Source organism: Phyllobates terribilis, unplaced genomic scaffold (genome assembly GCF_046119375.1).
Source record: "Phyllobates terribilis strain yellow unplaced genomic scaffold, ASM4611937v1 Scaffold_339__1_contigs__length_2057567, whole genome shotgun sequence".
NCBI lineage: Eukaryota > Metazoa > Chordata > Amphibia > Anura > Dendrobatidae > Phyllobates > Phyllobates terribilis.
The window spans coordinates 1,074,833-1,097,050 of record NW_027363099.1 but is presented as its reverse complement, the minus strand read 5'-3'; positions in this window follow the sequence as shown (position 1 = coordinate 1,097,050).

The window sequence follows — 22,218 nt, the reverse complement described above, 5'->3', positions numbered from 1 at the left end:
CAAAATGTACTTTTCAGGTTATCCCCCCTGTACCCTCCCTTATCTTCCCGTCCTTTGAGGCCCACACAGTCAGACTCTACCGGCCCTTCTCCCTGCGAGTGGCGGTTGTCTATCGCCCCCCAGGTCCCCTCCATCAATTCCTGGATCACTTTGCTGCCTGGCTTACAAATTTTCTATCCTGCGACATCCCCACGATAATCATGGGAGACTTTAACATCCCAATTGGCGATTCTCTTTCCCCATCTGCCGCTCACCTTTTATCGCTAACCTCCTCCTTCGGCCTTTCACAGCTTGCTAATTCTCCTACACATGAGGACGGGAACACATTGGACCTGATCTTCTCCCGGCTTTGCTCAGTACATGACTTTACTAACTCTCCCCTTCCACTCTCTGACCATAATCTTCTTTCATTCTCTGTCAAGAACTGTGACTCTACTCAAGACACTCCCACCGTCCACACTTATAGAAATTTACGCGCCATTAACACCCAGAAATTTATAAAAAGGTTGCAATCATCATTGGCCCCAATCTCCTCCCTCTCATGTCCCGAATCTGCATTGAAGCATTATAACAAAATAATGCTATGCGCCCTGGATGAAGCCGCACCTCCTACACAAAGAACAATTCGGCATAGACGGCGACAACCCTGGCACACGCCTCAAACACGTCTTCTCCAGCGGTCCTCCAGGTGCGCTGAACGGCTGTGGAGAAAATCAAATCTGCCCGAAGATTTCCTCCACTATAAATTTATGCTGAAAACATATAACTCTGCCCTTCACCTCTCCAAACAAACCTACTTTAACAACCTCATCATCTCACTTTCCAATAATCCTAAACGACTCTTTGACACGTTTCATTCTCTCCTCAATCAAACAGCACAGGCCCCGACCACCGACCTCAGCGCTGACGATCTGGCTAACTATTTCAAAGAAAAAATTGACCATATCCGACAGGAAATTTTCTCCCAATCCCCAAATGTTATGCATGCTCCCCCCCGCCACATTGTATCTTGCTCATTTTCTGACTTCGAACCAGTCACGGAAGATGAAGTGATCAGGCTCCTTGCATCTTCTCGCCCTACCACCTGCACCAGCGACCCTATTCCCTCACATCTCCTTCAGTCCCTTGCTCCAGCTGTCACCTCTCACCTAACTAAAATTTTCAACCTTTCCCTCTCATCTGGTATCTTTCCCTCTTCTTTTAAACACGCCAGCATACAACCATTACTTAAAAAACCATCCCTCGACCAGAACTGCACGGCCAACTACAGACCTGTTTCCAATCTTCCCTTTATCTCTAAACTCCTGGAACGCCTGGTCCACTCCCGTCTAATCCGCTATCTCTCAGACAACTCTCTTCTTGACCCTTTACAATCTGGTTTCCGCTCTTTACATTCTACTGAAACTGCCCTCACTAAAGTCTCTAATGATCTACTAACAGCTAAATCTAATGGTCACTACTCCCTGCTGATTCTCCTGGATCTCTCTGCAGCATTTGACACTGTGGATCATCAGCTCCTCCTCACTATGCTCCGCACTATTGGCCTCAAGGACACGGTTCTCTCCTGGTTCTCCTCTTATCTCTCTGACCGCTCCTTCTCTGTGTCTTTCGCCAGCTCCTCCTCCTCCCTACTTCCTCTTACTGTCGGGGTTCCACAAGGATCAGTCCTAGGCCCCCTTCTTTTCTCCTTATACACTGCTCCTATTGGACAAACAATCAGTAGATTCGGTTTTCAGTACCATCTCTATGCTGATGACACCCAATTATACACCTCTGCTCCGGACATCACCCCTGCATTACTACAAAAGACCAGTGATTGTCTTTCTGCTGTGTCTAACATTATGTCCTCCCTCTGCCTAAAACTGAATCTGTCAAAAACTGAACTACTCGTCTTTCCTCCCTCCATTAATCTACCTGTGCCCGATATTGCCATCTCCGTTTGTGGCTCAACCATTACTCCCCAGCTACAAGCCCGCTGTCTTGGGGTCATTTTTGATTCAGATCTTTCTTTCACTCCTCACATCAAATCACTCGCTCGTTCATGTCATCTACACCTCAAAAACATCTCAAGAATCAGGACTTTTCTCACCTTTGACTCGGCAAAAACTCTTACTGTCGCTCTTATTCATTCTCGTCTTGACTATTGCAACGCTCTACTAATCGGTCTCCCTCTTACTAAACTCTCCCCTCTCCAATCCGTCCTGAACGCAGCAGCCAGGATCATATTCCTCGCCAACCGCTACACCGATGCCTCTTCCCTGTGCCAGTCATTGCATTGGTTGCCCATCCAATATAGAGTTCGTTTTAAACTTATCACGCTTACCCACAAAGCGCTCCATGCTTCAGTACCCCCCTACATCTCCTCCCTTGTCTCAGTCTACCACCCTACATGTGCCCTCCGTTCTGCAAATGACTTGAAACTAAAATCCTCCATAATCCGAACTTCCCACTCCCGTCTCCAAGATTTCTCGCGTGCTGCGCCAATTCTCTGGAATGCACTACCCAGGACAGTTCGATTAATTCCCAATACCCACAGTTTCAAGCGAACCCTAAAAACACATTTCTTTAGACTGGCGTATCACCTAAACACACTCTGTCCATCCCAGCTTTCCCCCATATTAAAATCTTCTTCAACTTCGGGTTCAAACCAACCATGCACATAAAAGCCTCTGTCAGGACTGCACACATACTGGCTGGCGACCAGTCCATGTATTATTATTTATCCTATTCAGTATATCAAGGCTGCATTATACAATATATGTACTTTTTACCTTTTGTGTCTCCCCCACTTCCTCATAGACTGTAAGCTCGCGAGCAGGGCCCTCACTCCGTTCGATATGAGATATGCTTATTCTGTATTGTCTGTATAAGTCCCCCCTAAAATTTGTAAAGTGCTGCGGAATATGTTGGCGCTATAAAAATAAACTATTATTATTATTATTATTATTATTATTAGAGATAATAAACACAGTGATGTCACAGTACAGAGATAATAAACACAGTGATGTCACATTACAGAGATAATACACTTAGTGATGTCACAGTACAGAGTCACTAAACACAGTGATATCACATTACAGAGATAATACACATAGTGATGTCACAGTACAGAGAAAATGCACATAGTGATGTCACAGTACAGAGATAATGCTCATAGTGAGGTCACAGTACAGAGGTAATGCACATAGTGAGGTCACAGTACAGAGATAATAAACAAAGTGATGTCACAGTACAGGGATAATAAACAAAGTGTTGTCACATTACAGAGATAATACACATAGTGATGTCACAGTACAGAGATAATGCACATAGCGATGTCACAGTGCAGAGATAATGCACATAGTGAGGTCACAGTACAGGGATAATGCACATAGTGAGGTCACAGTAGAGAGATAATAAACACAGTGATGTCACATTACAGACATAATACACAGTGAGGTCACAGTACAGAGATAATGCACATAGTGAGGTCACAGTACAGGGATAATGCACATAGTGAGGTCACAGTAGAGAGATAATAAACACAGTGATGTCACATTACAGAGATAATACACATAGTGATGTCACAGTACACAGATAATAAGCACAGTGATGTCACGTTACAGAGATAATGCACATAGTGATGTCACAGTACAGAGATAATAAACACAGTGATGTCACGTTACAGAGATAATGCACATAGTGATGTCACAGTACAGAGATAATGCACATAGTGAGTTCACTGTACAGAGATAATGCACATAGTTAGGTCACAGTACAGAGATAATAAACACAGTGATGTCACAGTACAGGGATAATACACATAGTGATGTCACAGTACAGAGATAATGCACATAGTGATGTCACAGTACTGAGATAATGCACATAGTGAGGTCACTGTACAGAGATAATGCACATAGTTAGGTCACAGTACAGAGATAATAAACACAGTGATGTCACAGTACAGGGATAATACACATAGTGATGTCACAGTACAGGGATAATGCACATAGTGATGTCACAGTACATAGATAATGCACATAGTGAGGTCAGAGTACATAGATAATGCACATAGTGAGGTCACAGTAGAGAGATAATAAACACAGTGATGTCACATTACAGAGATAATACACATAGTGATATCACAGTACAGAGATAATAAACACAGTGATGTCGCATTACAGAGATAATACACATAGTGATGTCACAGTACAGAGATAAAGCACATAGTGAGGTCACAGTAGAGAGAAAATAAACACAGTGATGTCACATTACAGAGATAATACACATAGTGATGTCACAGTACAAAGATAACAAGCACAGTGATGTCATGTTACAGAGATAAAACACATAGTGATGTCACAGTACAGAGATAATAAACACAGTGATGTCACATTACAGAGATAATACACATAGTGAGGTCACAGTACAGAGATAATGCACATAGTGATGTCACAGTGCAGAGATAATGCACCTAGTGAGGTCACAGTAGTGAGATAATAAACACAGTGATGTCATATTGCAGAGATAATACACATAGTGATGTCACATTACAGAGATAATACACATAGTGATGTCACAATACAGATATAATAAGCACAGTGATGTCATGTTACAGAGATAATACACATAGTAATGTCACAGAACAGAGATAATGCACATAGTGATGTCACAGTACAGAGATAATGCAAATAGTGATATCATGTTACAGAGAGAATACACATAGTGATGTCACAGTACAGAGATAATAAGCACAGTGATGTCACATTACAGAGATAATACACATAGTGATGTCATAGTACAGAGATAATGCACATAGTGGGGTCACAGTACATAGATAATGCACATAGTGAGTTCCCACTACAGAGATAATGCACATAGTGAGGTCACAGTAGAGAGATAATAAACACAGTGATGTCACATTACAGAGATAATGCACATAGTGATGTCACAGTACAGAGATAATGCACATAGTGAGGTCACATTACAGAGATATTACACGTAGTGATGTGACAGTACAGAGATAATGCACACAGTGATGTCACAGTACATAGATAATGCACATAGTGAGGTCACAGTACAGAGATAATGCACAGAGTGAGGTCACAATTGAGTGATAATAAACACAGTGATGTCACATTACAGAGATAATACACATAGTGATGTCACAGTACAGAGCTAATGCACATAGTGAGGTCATAGTACTGAGATAATACACATAGTGAGGTCACAGTACAGAGATAATGCACATAGTGAGGTCACAGAAGAGAGATAATAAACACAATGATGTCACATTACAGTGATAATACACATAGTGATGTCACAGTACCGAGATAATCCACATAGTGATGTCACAGTACATAGATAACGCACATAGTGAGGTCACAGAGCAGACATAATGCACATAGTGATGTCACAGTACAGAGATAATGCACATAGTGATGTCACAGTACAGAGATAATGCAAATAGTGATATCATGTTACAGAGAGAATACACATAGTGATGTCACAGTACAGAGATAATAAGCACAGTGATGTCACATTACAGAGATAATACACATAGTGATGTCATAGTACAGAGATAATGCACATAGTGATGTCACAGTACATAGATAATGCACATAGTGAGTTCACACTACAGAGATAATGCACATAGTGAGGTCACAGTAGAGAGATAATAAACACAGTGATGTCACATTACAGAGATAATACATATAGTTATGTCACAGTACAGAGATAATGCACATAGTGATGTCACAGTACAGAGATAATGCACATAGTGATGTCACAGTACATAGATAATGCACATAGTAAGGTCACAGTAAAGAGATAATTCACGTAGTGAGGTCACAGTAGAGAGATAATAAACACAGTGATGTCACATTTCTTAGATAATACACATAGTGATGTCACAGTACAGAGATAATAAACATAGTGATGACACAGTACAGAGATAATGCACATAGTGATGTCACAGTACAGAGATAATGCACATAGTGAGGTCACATTACAGAGATATTACACGTAGTGATGTGACAGTACAGAGATAATGCACACAGTGATGTCACAGTACATAGATAATGCACATAGTGAGGTCACAGTACAGAGATAATGCACATAGTGAGGTCACAATTGAGTGATAATAAACACACTGATGTCACATTACAGAGATAATGCACATAGTGATGTCACAGTACAGAGATAATGCACATAGTGATGTCATAGTACGTAGATAATGCACATAGTGAGGTCATAGTACTGAGATAATGCACATAGTGAGGTCACAGTAGAGAGATAATAAACACAATGATGTCATATTACAGTAATAATACACATAGTGATGTCACAGTACCGAGATAATCCACATAGTGATGTCACAGTACATAGATAATGCACATAGTGAGGTCACAGAGCAGATATAATGCACATAGTGAGGTCACAGTAGAGAGATAATAAACACAGTGATGCCACTTTACAGAGATAGTACAATTAGTGATGTCACAGTACAGAGATAATGCACATAGTGATGTCACAGTGCAGAGATAATGCATATAATGAGGTCACAGTAAAGAGATAAAGCACATAGTGAGGTCACAGTGCAGAGATAATGCACATAGTGAGGTCACAGAACAGAGATAATAAACACAGTGATGTCAGATTACCGAGATAATACATAGTGATGTCACAGTACAGAGATAATGCACATAGTGATGTCACAGTACATAGATAATGCACATAGTGAGGTCACAGTACAGAGATAATGCACATAGTGATGTCACAGTAGAGAGATAATAAACACAGTGATGTCACATTACAGAGATAATTCACATAGTGATGTCACAATATAGAGAAAATGCACATAGTTATGTCACAATAGAGATAATGCTCATAGTGAGGTCACAGTACAGAGGTAATGCACATAGTGAGGTGACAGTACAGAGATAATAAACACAGTGATGTCACAGTACAGGGATAATGCTCATAGTGAGGTCACAGTACAGAGGTAATGCACATAGTGAGGTCACAGTAGAGAGATAATAAACACAGTGAGGTCACATTACAGAGATAATACACATAGGAGTGATGTCACAGTACAGAGATAATAAACACAGTGATATCACATTACAGAGATAATACACATAGTGATGTCACAGTACATAGATAATGCACATAATGAGGTCACAGTACATAGATGATGCACATAGTGATGTCACAGTAAAGATATAATGCACAAAGTGAGATCACAGTAGAAAAATAATAAACACAGTTATGTCACATTACAGAGATAATACATATAGTGATGTCACAGTACAGAGATAATAAGCACAGTGATGTCACATTACAGAGATAATACACATAGTGATGTCACAGTACAGAGATAATGCACATAGTGATTAGTGTTGAGCCACCCCCGTAGTGTTCGAGTTCGGTTCGGTTCGTCGAACACCCGTGTGTTCGACGAACTGTTCGTCGAACTGTTTGTCGAACACCTTCGAACACCGTTAAAACCAATGGCAGGCAAACAAAAACACATAGAAACACATAGAAAACACCTTCAAAGGTGTCCAAAAGCTGACAAACTGCTCAGAAGACACAACTAACACATGGAAAAGTGACAAGTACATATAGTCATGCGAAAAGAGAAGAGGTGGAGGAGTAAAAGGAGGGGGAGACACAGATATAGGCATGTCATGCCCTTCTAAAATCCAAAAAGTGAGAAGCCGACACGTTCAGTCCGCTCCTGCCCGTGCCACCTCCGTGTCGCCGGGTTTGTGCCAGAGCCGCGGTGAACCCTGACGGCCAGCCCCCCTCTCCCAATACTGGTGCCAGTCCGCTGGTGGGTCGAGAGAGCCCCCCTGTGGTGGAGGCAGCTCTAAGCTTTTTAATTTAAATTGTCTCTCTAATTTGAATGAATACACTTTAAATCCATTTACAAGGATCTATTGGAGGGCAAGTCTCATGCCAGCAGCCGCGTAATTCCAGCTCCAGTAGCGTCAACTAAAGCTGCTGCAGTTAAAAAGCTTTTATAAGGATCGAGCTTGGCGGTCCACTGCAAGGCGTCCTACCGCCAGTCCCAGCCCCTGTGGCTTGGGGTGCCTCCTGATGCTCTTCACTGAGTATCCCGTGGTCCCGAAGCATTTCCTTTGAAAAAATTAAGTGTCCAAACTACAGGTGGTGTAGCTTGCTTAACAGCCGGGATAATCCGCTGACTAGCAGACACTGCTACTAGGCACAAAGTATTTCCTGGGCTAGATGCAGTTAAAAATTTGTAATTAGATTCTCTCGTTGGATGATGAGAAAGCATTCCATAGAGTCTCCTGGCACGCCATATATGATTCTCTTAAAAAGCTTGGGGTAGGGGTCTAGGGGAACCTTTTATAGCCAAAATCACGGCCCTGTATCGCAATACGTCACCTAGGCTGAAGATAAATGGAACTATAGCACTCTGAGGGCTCGGTTGCTACAGAGGTATTGCACCTCACCCAGAGGTGTGATATCTCACTCTCAGGTAAGGATGGAGTGTGGATCAGGACCCGACACCTGCATGCATTACACCACATTGCCGTGGGGCAGGGCGACCAATATGCCCCTGAGATGGGCACGACAGTCCCTGTCCCCGACTGGAGTGGGGGGAGGGAACACTGAGGAAGGGGAACCCTGTAGTGCAGGAGCAGGGAGGAAGCAGTTCCTGGGTGCATTGAGAAGGGAGTATAAAAGGTGGGCACCATCTTAGTTCAGTGCAGAGAAGTCTGAGCAGAAGTGGCAGGGAGCAGGGGCTCTGCATGAGCTCTGCTCCGGAGGTGGGCCTAGTAACAGAGGCCCAGGCCTGGAAGAGGGAGAAGGAAGGAAGAGGAGCGGAGAAGTCTCCAGGAACGAGGAACGAAGGGATCCCAGGCGTGCGGACGGGCGAGTCGCCACCGCACGCCCGAATCCACCTGCGTGGAGGGGTCAGGCCAAAGGGGGAGACCGGTCCACGAAACTAGTGGAGGCAGGAAATGACCCTCAGCTAGAAACCGGAGGCTGTGACATTTTATGTGGCGCAGCCCCTCGCTACACCCGCTAGGAAGGCACCACATAGGGTCAGGGAAACTGGCGCCAAGTTTACCAAGAGGAGGCCCGAGGCAGCCGGACAGAAGGGTTGGTAAGAAAGGCCAGACAAAGGACACACAAAGGGGGTCCTGTGAAGTGCTCCAAAGTTATCTGGGAGTTGTCTGAGCCCCTCACCTGGTGAGCACAGTACGACGTGGGCAGCCGTTACCTGCAGACGTGGTCTGGATAATAAGAACTGTGAGTAAAGGCCCTGAACTGCATCACTGACTCAATGTCGTTACTGCTGCTGCCCTGCACCATCACCCCCATCCTCCGCATACACTGCCCTGAGGCTATACTCCTCCCGTGGGGAGTTATGCTACGCTCTGCTGCACCCACAACACCAGCCTTAGCGGTCTGCCCTGTAGCGGCGGTTCACTCTGACCGCAATCCACGGGTGGCGTAGTCAGACATTTAAACATCAAAACCACATAAATAGTTCCGCCACTGGTTTGACCGCCCTGAGCCACGGAACCGGGTCGCCGCCACGGAGACTACAACCACCAGCATCCACCAAAAAGGGTCCGGCTCCGGGTGTCCCAAGGCCCAAGGGGTGCATCAGAACATTTTCATCACCTTTCACAATCACCAATGGGACAAGGCAGGGATGTCCTCTGTCCCCTCTCTTATACATCCTAGTGACGGAGCACCTGCTCTCATCAATTCGCCATAACCCCAATATTAGGTGGATTGAGGTGGGAGGCACCGAGTACAAGTGCTCTCTATTTGCTGATGATGTCCTAGTATATATCACTCAATCACATATATCCATCCATGCTGTTATGGCTGAAATAGATCACTTTGTTACATGGTCAAATTTTAAAATCAATGCAGCGAAGTCTGAGGCCCTCGATGTCTCCCTCCCCAAATCCATATAGGATTCCATCCAGTCCAACTTTCCCTTTGCCTGGCCCTCACAGGGTATCAAATACTTAGGAATTCCTATTCATAGAGACCTCTCCCATCTATGTTATTTTAATTTTGGGCCCTTTATTGAACAACTCCATACAGACCACGGTTGGCAAGTTAGAACTGTAAGATTCACTACGTGAACCACTGGTGTTTTGTGGAAAAGCACATGTACACTGTGTTCCAAATTATTATGCAAAAAGTGTTTAGGAGTGATAAGGGAAGAATTTGTTTGTTTGTCAGTTAAACTCATTGATGGTGATGTGTGTCAGGGCTCTTTATATCACTGTAAGCAATTGCAGACACCTGTGCTAATTAGTTTGGCAGGTGTGTCCAATGAAAGGCAAGACTACTTAAGAAGGCTGTCTCACATTATTAAGCAGCCTACATTTTCTGCCAAAATGGGAAAGAAAAAGGATGTGTCGGCTGCTGAGAAGCAACAAATTGTGGAGTGTTTAGGTCAAGGCATGACTACAATCAACATTGTGCGATGATCAGGATGAAGTGTCTTGGCAATCAAGAAGTATGTAGCTGATTCACAGTACACACGTGTGCGTGCTGATAAGGGCAAATTGAGGACTCTTTCCTACAGGCAATTATGTCAGGTTAAAAGAGCAGCGGCAAAAAAGCCTTGTCATAGCAGCAGACAAGTTTTTGAAGCTGCTGGTGCCTCCAACGTCCCCCGAACAACAAGATGCAGGGTCCTTCAGAGGTTTGCAGCTGTGCATACGCCATCCTGTCGACCTCCTCTATCCACTTCACACAAGCAGAAACGGCTCCAGTGGGCCAAAGATTACATGAAGACTGATTTCAAAACTGTTTTGTTCACGGATGAGTGCCGTGCAGCGCTCGATGGTCCAGATGGATGGAGTGGAGGATGGCTGGTTGATGGACACCCCACACAAACACGGCTACAGCGCCAACAAGGAGGAGGTGGAGTAATGTTTTGGGCTGGAATCATGGGGAGAGAGATTGTCGGCCCCTTTAGGATCCCTGAAGGGGTAAAGATGAACTCCATAATGTATGTGGATTTTCTCAAACAGCACTTCCTGCCATGGTTCAAGAAGAAGAACCGTGTATTCCACAGCAAGATCATTTTTATTCATGATAATGCACCATCTCATGCTGCACATAAAACATCTGCATCTCTGGCTGATATGGGCATAAAAGGGGACAAACTTATGGTGTGACCCCCATGCTCCCCTGACCTCTACCCCATTCAGAACCTCTGGAGCATCATCAAAAGGAGTGTCTATGATGGCGGGAGGCAGTTCACAACTAAGCAACAGCTCTGGGAGGGTATTCTGTCCTCATGCAAAACAATTGAAGCAGAAACCATCCAAAACCTGACAAATTCAATGGACGAGAGAGTTCAGAAGCTCCTTTCGAACAAGGGGTCCTATGTGAAAATGTAACATCACCTAGAATAAAGTTTTGAGTTGAAAACTGTTTGATTTCAGTTTCTAATAACCTGCTAATGCTTATAATTTCAAAAATGACCATTTTTTTGGTCTTTTTTAAAATGAAAAGGTTGATCGAAAAGTTTGGGGGATCTAAGAGTGTGGCAACCCAGTAGTCATGATTACTTCGAATTCTGACAATATGAGGGTCATGTTGCAGGTAGTGCAGCAAGAAGGCACTTATGTGTCTTGCGCATCTCGGAGCCCCAAAATTATTTTCCGGGCTAGATGCAGCTAAAAATTATTATTAATTTTAAATCTGGTGGAGCTTAGTATAGATGGCCTAATAGGATCAGTGCTGCACACTGCTACAAAGCCCAAATTATTTTCCAGCCAAGATACAGATAAACATGATTAGTAATTTTAAATCTGGTGGAGCTTATTATAGATGGCCTAATAGAATCAGTGCTGCACACTGCTACAAAGCCCAAATTATTTTCCAGCCAAGATACAGATAAACATGATTAGTAATTTTAAATCTGGTGGAGCTTATTATAGATGGCCTAATAGGATCAGTGCTGCACACTGCTACAAAGCCCAAATTATTTTCCAGCCAAGATACAGATAAACATGATTAGTAATTTTAAATCTGGTGGAGCTTATTATAGATGGCCTAATAGAATCAGTACTGCACACTGCTACAAAGCCCAAATTATTTTCCACCCAAGATACAGATAAACATGATTAGTAATTTGAAAGCTTAAAACGGTTGGTGAGGTGATTTTAACCAATCATCAAGCTTTTACTCTCCCCAGGATGACACAGGGGTAGAAAAGTCATTTCGGATCCATGATTTGTTCATCTTTATGAACGTGAGTCTGTCTACATTATCAGTGGAGAGCCGCGTGCGCTTATCTGTCAGCACACCACCAGCAGCGCTGAACACACGTTCAGACAGAACGCTGGCTGCGGGGCATGACAAGATCTCCAAGGCGTAAGTGGCTAGCTCTGGCCATTTATCCAGATTGGAAGCCCAAAAAGAGCAAGGGTACAGTGACACAGTCATGGCTTCAATGTTTACTTGGAGATACTCCTGTATCATCGTCTTTAGGCGTTGACTATGTGTCAGACTTCTTGTCTCCTGTGGCCTTGCAAAGGATGGGCTAAAAAAGTGGTGAAATGATTCCGCAAAATTGATGTTACCAGCAGATACTGTGGTTCTGTTACGGTTTGAGTGCTGAACACTTAACGGTCCCACGGTTGGCAAGTTGGAACTGTGAGATTCACTACGTGCACCACTGGTGTTTTGTGGAAAAGCACATGTAACATTCTGCAACAGTCTCTGCTGATACTCCTGCATGCGTGCATCCCTTTCTATGGCAGGAATAATTTCTGCAAATTTACTTTTGTACCGGGGATCTAACAGTGTGGCAACCCAGTAGTCAGGATTATTTCTAATTCTCCCAATTCGAGGGTCATGTTGCAGGTAGTGCAGCAAGAAGGCACTCATGTGTGTTGTGCATCCAGGAGCACCAAGTCCCTGTTGTGTTGGTGGCGAGGTAACAATCATGCTTCCTTCCTCTGTCCTCTCCCCCCAACCTCGCACAACAGAAATTTGATCAAGGTCTCCCTCATCTGATCAGTCTTCCATCAGTTCGTCCTCCACTTCTTCCTGGGCTCCTGCACCTTCCTCACTAGTTTGGCTGCTACCATGCGCCCTGGTAAAACCATCTCCCCCACCCTCACATGCCTGCCGCCTTGGTGCTGCCGACCGTCTGGACCTTGCAGATGTTAGCCCTTCCGCATACAACTCCTCCTCCTCTACTTCCTCCACCTCCTCTTGTCGCACCACCTGACTCCGAATTCTGTTTAACATGTGCTCCAGCATGTAAATCACCGGAATAGTCATGCTGATAATGGCATCGTCAGCACTAAACATCTTCGTCGCCATTTCAAAACTGTGCAGAAGGGTGCATAGGTCCCTGATCTGAGACCACTCCTCCAGCGTGATTTGCCCCACCTCCGGATCTCGTTGGCCCAGGCTATACGTCAGAACGTATTGCACCAGGGCTTGTCGGTGCTGCCACAGTCGCTGCAACATGTGCAGAGTTGAATTCCACCGGGTAGGCACATCGCATTTTAGCCGGTGAAGTGGCAGGCCCAACGACTTCTGTAGAGATGTAAGTCGCTGAGCTGCGGGATGCGAACGGCGGAAGTGAGCACACAGCGACCGTGCCCTCTGCAGAAGGCCATCTAGTCCGGGATAGTGGGCTAAAAATCGCTGGACAACCAGGTTCAACACGTGAGCCATACAAGGCACGTGTGTGACATTGCCCAGGCGAAGGGCCGCACCCAGGTTTGCAGCATTGTCGCACACGGCCTTCCCTGGTTTCAGGTCCAGTGGAGACAACCATTCATGAAACTGGTTCTCCAGAGCTGACCACAACTCCTCAGCTGTGTGACTCACATTTCCCAGACATTTCAAAGTAAAAACCGCCTGATGACGTTGAGCCCTACTGCCAGCATAGTAAGGAGGTGTGCAGGATCCCTTCTGCGCAGTTAGAAAGCTTGTGGCACGACCAGACAGGCTTTGGGTGCAGGTGGAGGACCGAGAGGAGGTTGAGGAGGCAGAAGCAGTGGAGGAACTTTGAGATAAAGAGGATTGACACACAACTCGTGGGGACGGCAAGACTTGGACAGCAGCCCCTTGTCCTGCTGTCACCATAGTTACCCAGTGCCCAGTCAGCGACATGTAACGCCCCTGTCCATGCCTACTCGTCCAAGTGTCTGTGGTGAAATGCACCCTGTCACACACAGAGTTTCTCAAAGAAGCGGTGATGTTGTGTGCGACATGCTGGTGGAGCGCAGGCACACCTTTCTTTGAGAAGTAGTGCCGACTGGGCATCTGGTACTGGGGCACTGCGACGGACATAAGGTCTCGAAAATCCTCTGTGTCCACCATGTGGAAAGGCAGCATTTCTGTAGCCAAGAGCTTGCAGATGGTGAAATTCAACCTCTTAGCTTTCTCATGGCTAGGAGGAAATAGTCTTTTACTTGTCCACATCTGAGGGACCGAGGGCTGGCTATTGTGCTTAGACGGGGTTGATAAGGGTGTCCCCGGCAAACTGCCGGTCTGTGAGGAAGATGCAGGCGGACATGTTAGGTTGCCTTGATCCAAAGGTGGTGCTATCAATGTCGGACAGCGCTCAACACCAGCTGGTGTTACCACCTCCAAAGAAAATGATGACCTGCCAATCACGCTGGCTGTTGCGCGTAAAGAGGTGGCAGGTTTGCGCCCCAAAACAGGTGTGACTGCTGTCCCCCCAGTCACAGAGGATGAAGAGGCCGCGGATGCACAAGATATGGCAGACGGTGGTTGGCCCGGCCGGCTAGGCCGCATTGTAGCACAGTGAGCTTCCCACTGCAACTTATGCTTCATGTCCATGTGCCGGTTCATGCATGAAGTACTCAAACTATGTATTTTTTGGCCTCTACTTAGCTTTTGCTGACAAATGTTACAGATAACACGAGTTGGGTCATCTTTATCGATCTGAAAAAATGCCCAGGCTATGCAAGGCTTAGCACCCATGCGACCTGAAGAGCCACCACGACTTGTGGTGAGAGGCAGAGTTGTGTTTGAGGATGCAGTTGTTGACGTGCTTCCAGTACTACGTCTCTGTCCAGGAAGGCACAACCTGACCTCGTCGTCACTAGCATCCTCCTCCTCCTCCTCTGCTGATCTCATCTCTTGGCTGACTGTGGGTTGACAGTAAGTGGGATCTCCAACCTCATCATCATCACCCTTTGCGTTATCACACCCGTCGTCCTCAGAGCCAACCTGTTCCTGCCCTGACAAAAAACTAAAGTTGTCGCTCCAATCAGGTATTTGAGTCTCATCATCGTCTTCCTCATTGTCTCCACCAACAGGAGTTACAGTTTGGGAATGAGGGTCTACATTATGGTCAGAACCTTCTGCGTCTGGTCCTGGATCCGACTCATAAAGATTCTGGGCATCAGTGCAGATCATTTCCTCGTCTGGATTCACAGAAGCGCTGGAGTCGACCTCTGATTCCCAGGCTATAGTATGAGTAAACAGCTCTGCAGACTCAACCATCTGTTCTACCTCATACTCAGACGGGCAGCTGGAGATTTGGGAGCTGTGAGGAAGCAAGTGCGATTGGGGTGACACCTTTGAGGACTGGAGTATTTGTGATGTTGAAGTTGATGTGGAGGAGAGCCCACTTAAAGGAGCACTTGATATCCGTTGAAGCACCTGCTGTTTTTGTGCCTCATCTGGAATTTGTAGCGATTGGCGTGGCCGTAAGAAAGGGATCTTATCACATTGTCCGCTAAAAGAAGTAGACATTTTAGTTTGGCTGGAAGATGGTCTTTCTTCTGCAGATGTTACTGTTGCTTTAACACCTACCCCACGGACACAACCTTTTTTCCCCTTCCCAACACGCCTATTCCCCTTTCCACCAGCAGCAGGCCTTTTTCCACTCATTTTGGTGGTTAACTAATTCACAACTCTGGAGTTGTTTGCACAAAAAAACAATGGATGGTAACCGAGCAGAGCTGAGTGGCCAAACTGTGGTATTAGGCCAAAACTATTGGCTGGGTTAGATGCAGAAAAAAATTGTATTCAATTTGCAACCTGATGGAGGTCAGTATAGATGGATTAATAGAACAAGTCCCACACACTGCTAGAAGGCCAAATATTTTTTCAGAGGTAGATGCAGATAAAAATTATTTTTAATTTGCAACCTGATGGAGGTCAGTATAGATGGACTAATAGAATGATGCTATGCCCAAAAGATTTTACTTCACTAGGTGCAGTAAAAAAATTGTTATTCTATACACAGGTGGTATATCTTGCAACACAGATAGGCTACTCCACTGACTAACACACTCTGCAATAGGCCAAAAAGGATTAGCTTTGCTAGATTCAGCCAAATGCTGTGTAAAAAACTTGCACAGCACTGGCACAGACCTGCCTGGCAAAAACTGATAGGAACTGATGTAACCTAGTCCTGAAAAGGACTGCAATTACAATTAGTCTTTACTCCCACAATCTATCTATTTAAGAGCACAGACCTGCCTGATAAAAGTCGTAGGAAATGCTGTAACCTAGTCCTTAAAAGGACTGCAATCACAACTATTCCCTACTCCCAAGCTATCTGTAGATTTGTGCGAAAATTGGCTTGAAATTAAAAAGGTATAGCGCACACAGCAACAGCGGTGCCGTCTAACACGCAGCTGCAGCAGTGAGAAAATGGTGGCGACGGGGAAAATGGCTTGGTCTTATAGGGCAAGGACATGTGACATACACTGCCAATGACACATGCCCTTGCTTGTGTGAAAAAAGCACTTCGCTCCGTGTGTGCGCTGCTGATAGGCTGACAGATTGCACCTCCCCACTGTAAATGCGGGAAAGAGAAAAAAAAATGGAGATCTTCATTGTTCCTGCAGAGATCCATCCCCTGCCCCTCCCCCCGCCCCGCTGTACACTCAAACTGCGTATTAACATTAATTTTCATCATTACTGAGAAAAAATCCAGTTATGATTTTGGTGCACGAACAGTTATCGAACATAACCTCGAACAGCCGAATTTTTCTCAAATTGTTCGTGTTCGCCGAACGGCTCGAACACCGCCCAAAACAGCTCGAATTTGAGATTGGCGAACAGTTCGAGAAGAACAACGCTCATCTTTAATAGTGATGTCACATTACAGAGATAATACACATAGTGAGGTCACACTACAGAGATAATGCACGTAGTGAGGTCAGAGTACAGAGATAACGCAAATAGTGTGGTCAGAGTACAGAGATAATGCACATAGTGATGTCACAGTACATAGATAACACACATAGTGAGGTCACAGTACATAGATAATGCACATAGTGATGTCACAGTACATAGATAATGCACATAGTGATGTCACATTACATAGATAATGCACATAGTGAGGTCACAGTACATAGATAATGCACATAGTGAGGTCACAGTACAGAGATAATACACATAGTGAGGTCACATTACATAGATAATGCACATAGTGAGGTCATAGTACATAGATAATGCACATAGTGAGGTCACATTACATAGATAATGCACATAGTGAGGTCATAGTACATAGATAATGCACATAGTGAGGTCACAGTACAGAGATAATGCACATAGTGTGGTCACAGTACAGAGATAATGCACATAGTGATGTCACAGTACATAGATAATGCACATAGTGAGGTCACAGTACATAGATAATGCACATAGTGAGGTCACAGTACAGAGATAATACACATAGTGAGGTCACATTACATAGATAATGCACATAGTGAGGTCACAGTACAGAGATAATGCACATAGTGAGGTCACAGTAGAGATATAATAAACACAGTGATGTCACACTACAGAGATAATAGACATAGTGAGGTCACAGTACAGAGATTATAAACACAGTGATGTCACATTACAGAGTTAATACACATAGTGAGGTCAGAGTACATAGATAATGCACATAGTGAGGTCACATTACATAGATAATGCATATAGTGAGGTCACAGTACAGAGATAATGCACATAGTGAGGTCACAGTAGAGAGATAATAAACACAGTGATGTCACATTACAGAGATAATACACATAGTGAGGTCACAGTACATAGATAATGCACATAGTGAGGTCAGAGTACAGAGATAATGCACGTAGTGAGGTCACAGTACAGAGATAATGCACATAGTGATGTCACATTACAGAGATAATAAATACAGTGATGTCACATTACAGAGATAATACACATAGTGAGGTCACAGTACATAGATAATGCACATAGTGAGGTCAGAGTACAGAGATAATGCACATAGTGAGGTCACAGTACAGAGATAATGCACATAGTGAGGTCACAGTAGAGAGATAATAAAAACAGTGATGTCACATTACAGGGATAATACAAATAGTGATGTCACAGTACATAGATAATGCACATAGTGAGGTCAGAGTACAGAGATAATGCACGTAGTGAGGTCACAGTACAGAGATAATGCACATAGTGATGTCACATTGCAGAGATAATACACATAGTGAAGTCACATTGCATAGATAATGCACATAGTGAGGTCAAAGTACATAGATAATGCACATAGTGAGGTCAGAGTACAGAGATAATGCAAATAGTGAGGTCACACTACTGAGATAATGCACATAGTGAGGTCACAGTAGAGAGATAATAAACACAGTGATGTCACATTACAGAGATAATACACATAGTGATGTCACAGTATAGACATAATGCAAATAGTGAGGTCACAGTAGAGAGATAATAAACACAGTGATGTCACATTACAAAGATAATACACATAGTGATGTTACAGCACAGAGATAATGCACATAGTGATGTCACAGCACATAGATAATGCATATAGTGAGGTCACAGTACAGAGATAATGCACATAGTGAGGTCACAGTAGAGAGATAATAAACACAGTGATGTTACATTACAGAGATAATACACATAGTGATGTCACAGTACATAGATAATGCACATAGTGATGTCACAGTACATAAATAATGTACATAGTGAGGTCACAGTACAGAGACAATACACATAGTGAGGTCACAGTAGAGAGATAATGCACATAGTGAGGTCACAGTACAGAGATAATGCACATAGTGAGGTCACAGTAGAGATAATAAACACAGTGATGTCACATTACAGAGATAAAACACATAGTGAGGTCACAGTAGAGAGATAATAAACACAGTGATGTCACATTATAGAGATAATGCACATAGTGAGGTCACAGTAGAGAGATAATAAACACAGTGATGTCACATTACAGAGATAAAACACATAGTGAGGTTACAGTACATAGATAATGAACATAGTGAGGTCAGATTACAGAGATAATGCACATAGTGAGGTCACAGTACAGAGACAATACACATAATGAGGTCACAGTACATAGATAATGCACATAGTGAGGTCACAGTAGAGAGATAATGCACATAGTGAGGTCACAGTAGAGAGATAATAAACACAGTGATGTCACATTACAGAGATAAAACACATAGTGAGGTTACAGTACATAGATAATGAACATAGTGAGGTCAGAGTACAGAGATAATGCACATAGTGATGTCACAGTACATAGATAATGCACATAGTGAGGTCACAGTAAATAGATAATGCACATAGTGATGTCACAGTACAAATATAATGCACATAATGACGTCACAGTACATAGATAATGCACATAGTGATGTCACAGTACAAAGATAATGCATATAGTGATGTCACATTACAGAGATAATAAATACAGTGATGTCACATTACAGAGATAATACACATAGTGATGTCACAGTACAGAGATAATGCACATAGTGAGGTCACAGTACAGAGATAATGCACATATTGAGGTCACAGTACATAGATAATGCACATAGTGAGGTCACAGTACAGAGATAATGCACATAGTGAGGTCAAAGTAGAGAGAAAATAAACACAGTGATGTCACATTACAGAGATAATGCAAATAGTGAGGTCACAGTAGAGAGATAATAAACACAGTGATGTCACATTACAGAAATAATACACATAGTAAGGTCACAGTACATAGATTATGCACATAGTGAGGTCAGAGTACAGAGATAATGCACATAGTGAGGTCACTGTACATAGATAATGCACATAGTGATGTCACATTACAGAGATAATACACATAGTAAGGTCACATTACATAGATAATGCACATAGTGAGGTCAGAGTACAGAGATAATGCACGTAGTGAGGTCACAGTACAGAGATAATGCACATAGTGATGTCACATTACAGAGAAAATAAATACAGTGATGTCACATTACAGAGATAATACATATAGTGATGTCACATTGCATAGATAATGCACATAGTGAGGTCACAGTACAGAGATAATGCACATAGTGATGTCACATTACAGAGATAATAAATACAGTGATGTCACATTACAGAGATAATACACATAGTAAGGTCACAGTACATAGATAATGCACATAGTGAGGTCAGAGTACAGAGATAATGCACATAGTGAGGTCACTGTACATAGATAATGCACATAGTGATGTCACATTACAGAGATAATACACATAGTAAGGTCACATTACATAGATAATGCACATAGTGAGGTCAGAGTACAGAGATAATGCACGTAGTGAGGTCACAGTACAGAGATAATGCACATAGTGATGTCACATTACAGAGAAAATAAATACAGTGATGTCACATTACAGAGATAATACATATAGTGATGTCACATTGCACAGATAATGCACATAGTGAGGTCACAATACATAGATAATGCACATAGTGAGGTCACAGTACATAGATAATGCACATAGTGAGGTCACAGTAGAGAGATAATAAACACAGTGATGTCACATTACAGAGATAATGCACATAGTGAGGTCACAGTACATAGATAATGCACATAGTGATGCCACAGTACAGAGATAATGCACATAGTGATGTCACAATACAGACATAATAAATACAGTGATGTCACATTACAGAGATAATGCACATAGTGAGGTCACAGTAGAGAGATAATAAACACAGTGATATCACATTACATAGATAATGCACATAGTGAGGTCACAGTACATAGATAATGCACATAGTGAGGTCACAGTACATAGATAATGCACATAGTGAGGTCACAGTACAGAGATAATGCACATAGTGATGTCATAGTACATAGATAATGCACATAGTGATGTCACAGTACAGAGATAATACACATAGTGATGTCACAGTACATAGATAATGCACATAGTGAGGTCACAGTACATAGATAATGCACATAGTGAGGTCACAGTACATAGATAATGCACATAGTGAGGTCACAGGAAATAGATAATGCACATAGTGATGTCACAATACAGAGATAATGCACATAGTGAGGTCACAGTACATAGATAATGCACATAGTGATGCCACAGTACAGAGATAATGCACATAGTGATGTCACATTACAGAGAAAATAAATACAGTGATGTCACATTACAGAGATAATACACATAGTGAGGTCACAGTACAGAGATAATGCACATAGTGAGGTCACAGTAGAGAGATAATAAACACAGTGATGTCACATTACAGAGATAATAGACATAGTGATGTCACAGTACAGAGATAATAAGCACAGTGATGTCACGTTACAGAGAAAATACACATAGTGATGTCACATTACAGAGATAATACACATAGTGATGTCACAGTACAAAGATAATGCACATAGTGATGTCACAGTACATAGATAATGCACATAGTGAGGTCACAGTACATAGATAACGCACATAGAGAGGTCAGAATACAGAGATAATGCATATAGTGATGTCACATTACATAGATAATGCACATAGTGATGTCACAGTACATAGATAATGCACATAGTGATGTCACAGTACAGAGATAATGCACATAGTGAGGTCACAGTACATAGATAATGCACATAGTGATGTCACAGTACAGAGATAATGCACATAGTGATGTCACATTACAGAGATAATAAATACAGTGATGTCACATTACAGAGATAATAGACATAGTGATGTCACAGTACAGAGATAATAAGCACAGTGATGTCACGTTACAGAGATAATACACATAGTGATGTCACAGTACAGAGATAATGCACATAGTGAGGTCACAGTACATAGATAATGCACATAGTGAGGTCACAGTACATAGATAATGCACATAGTGAGGTCACAGTAAATAGATAATGCACATAGTGATGTCACAATACAGAGATAATGCACATAGTGATGCCACAGTACAGAGATAATGCACATAGTGATGTCACAT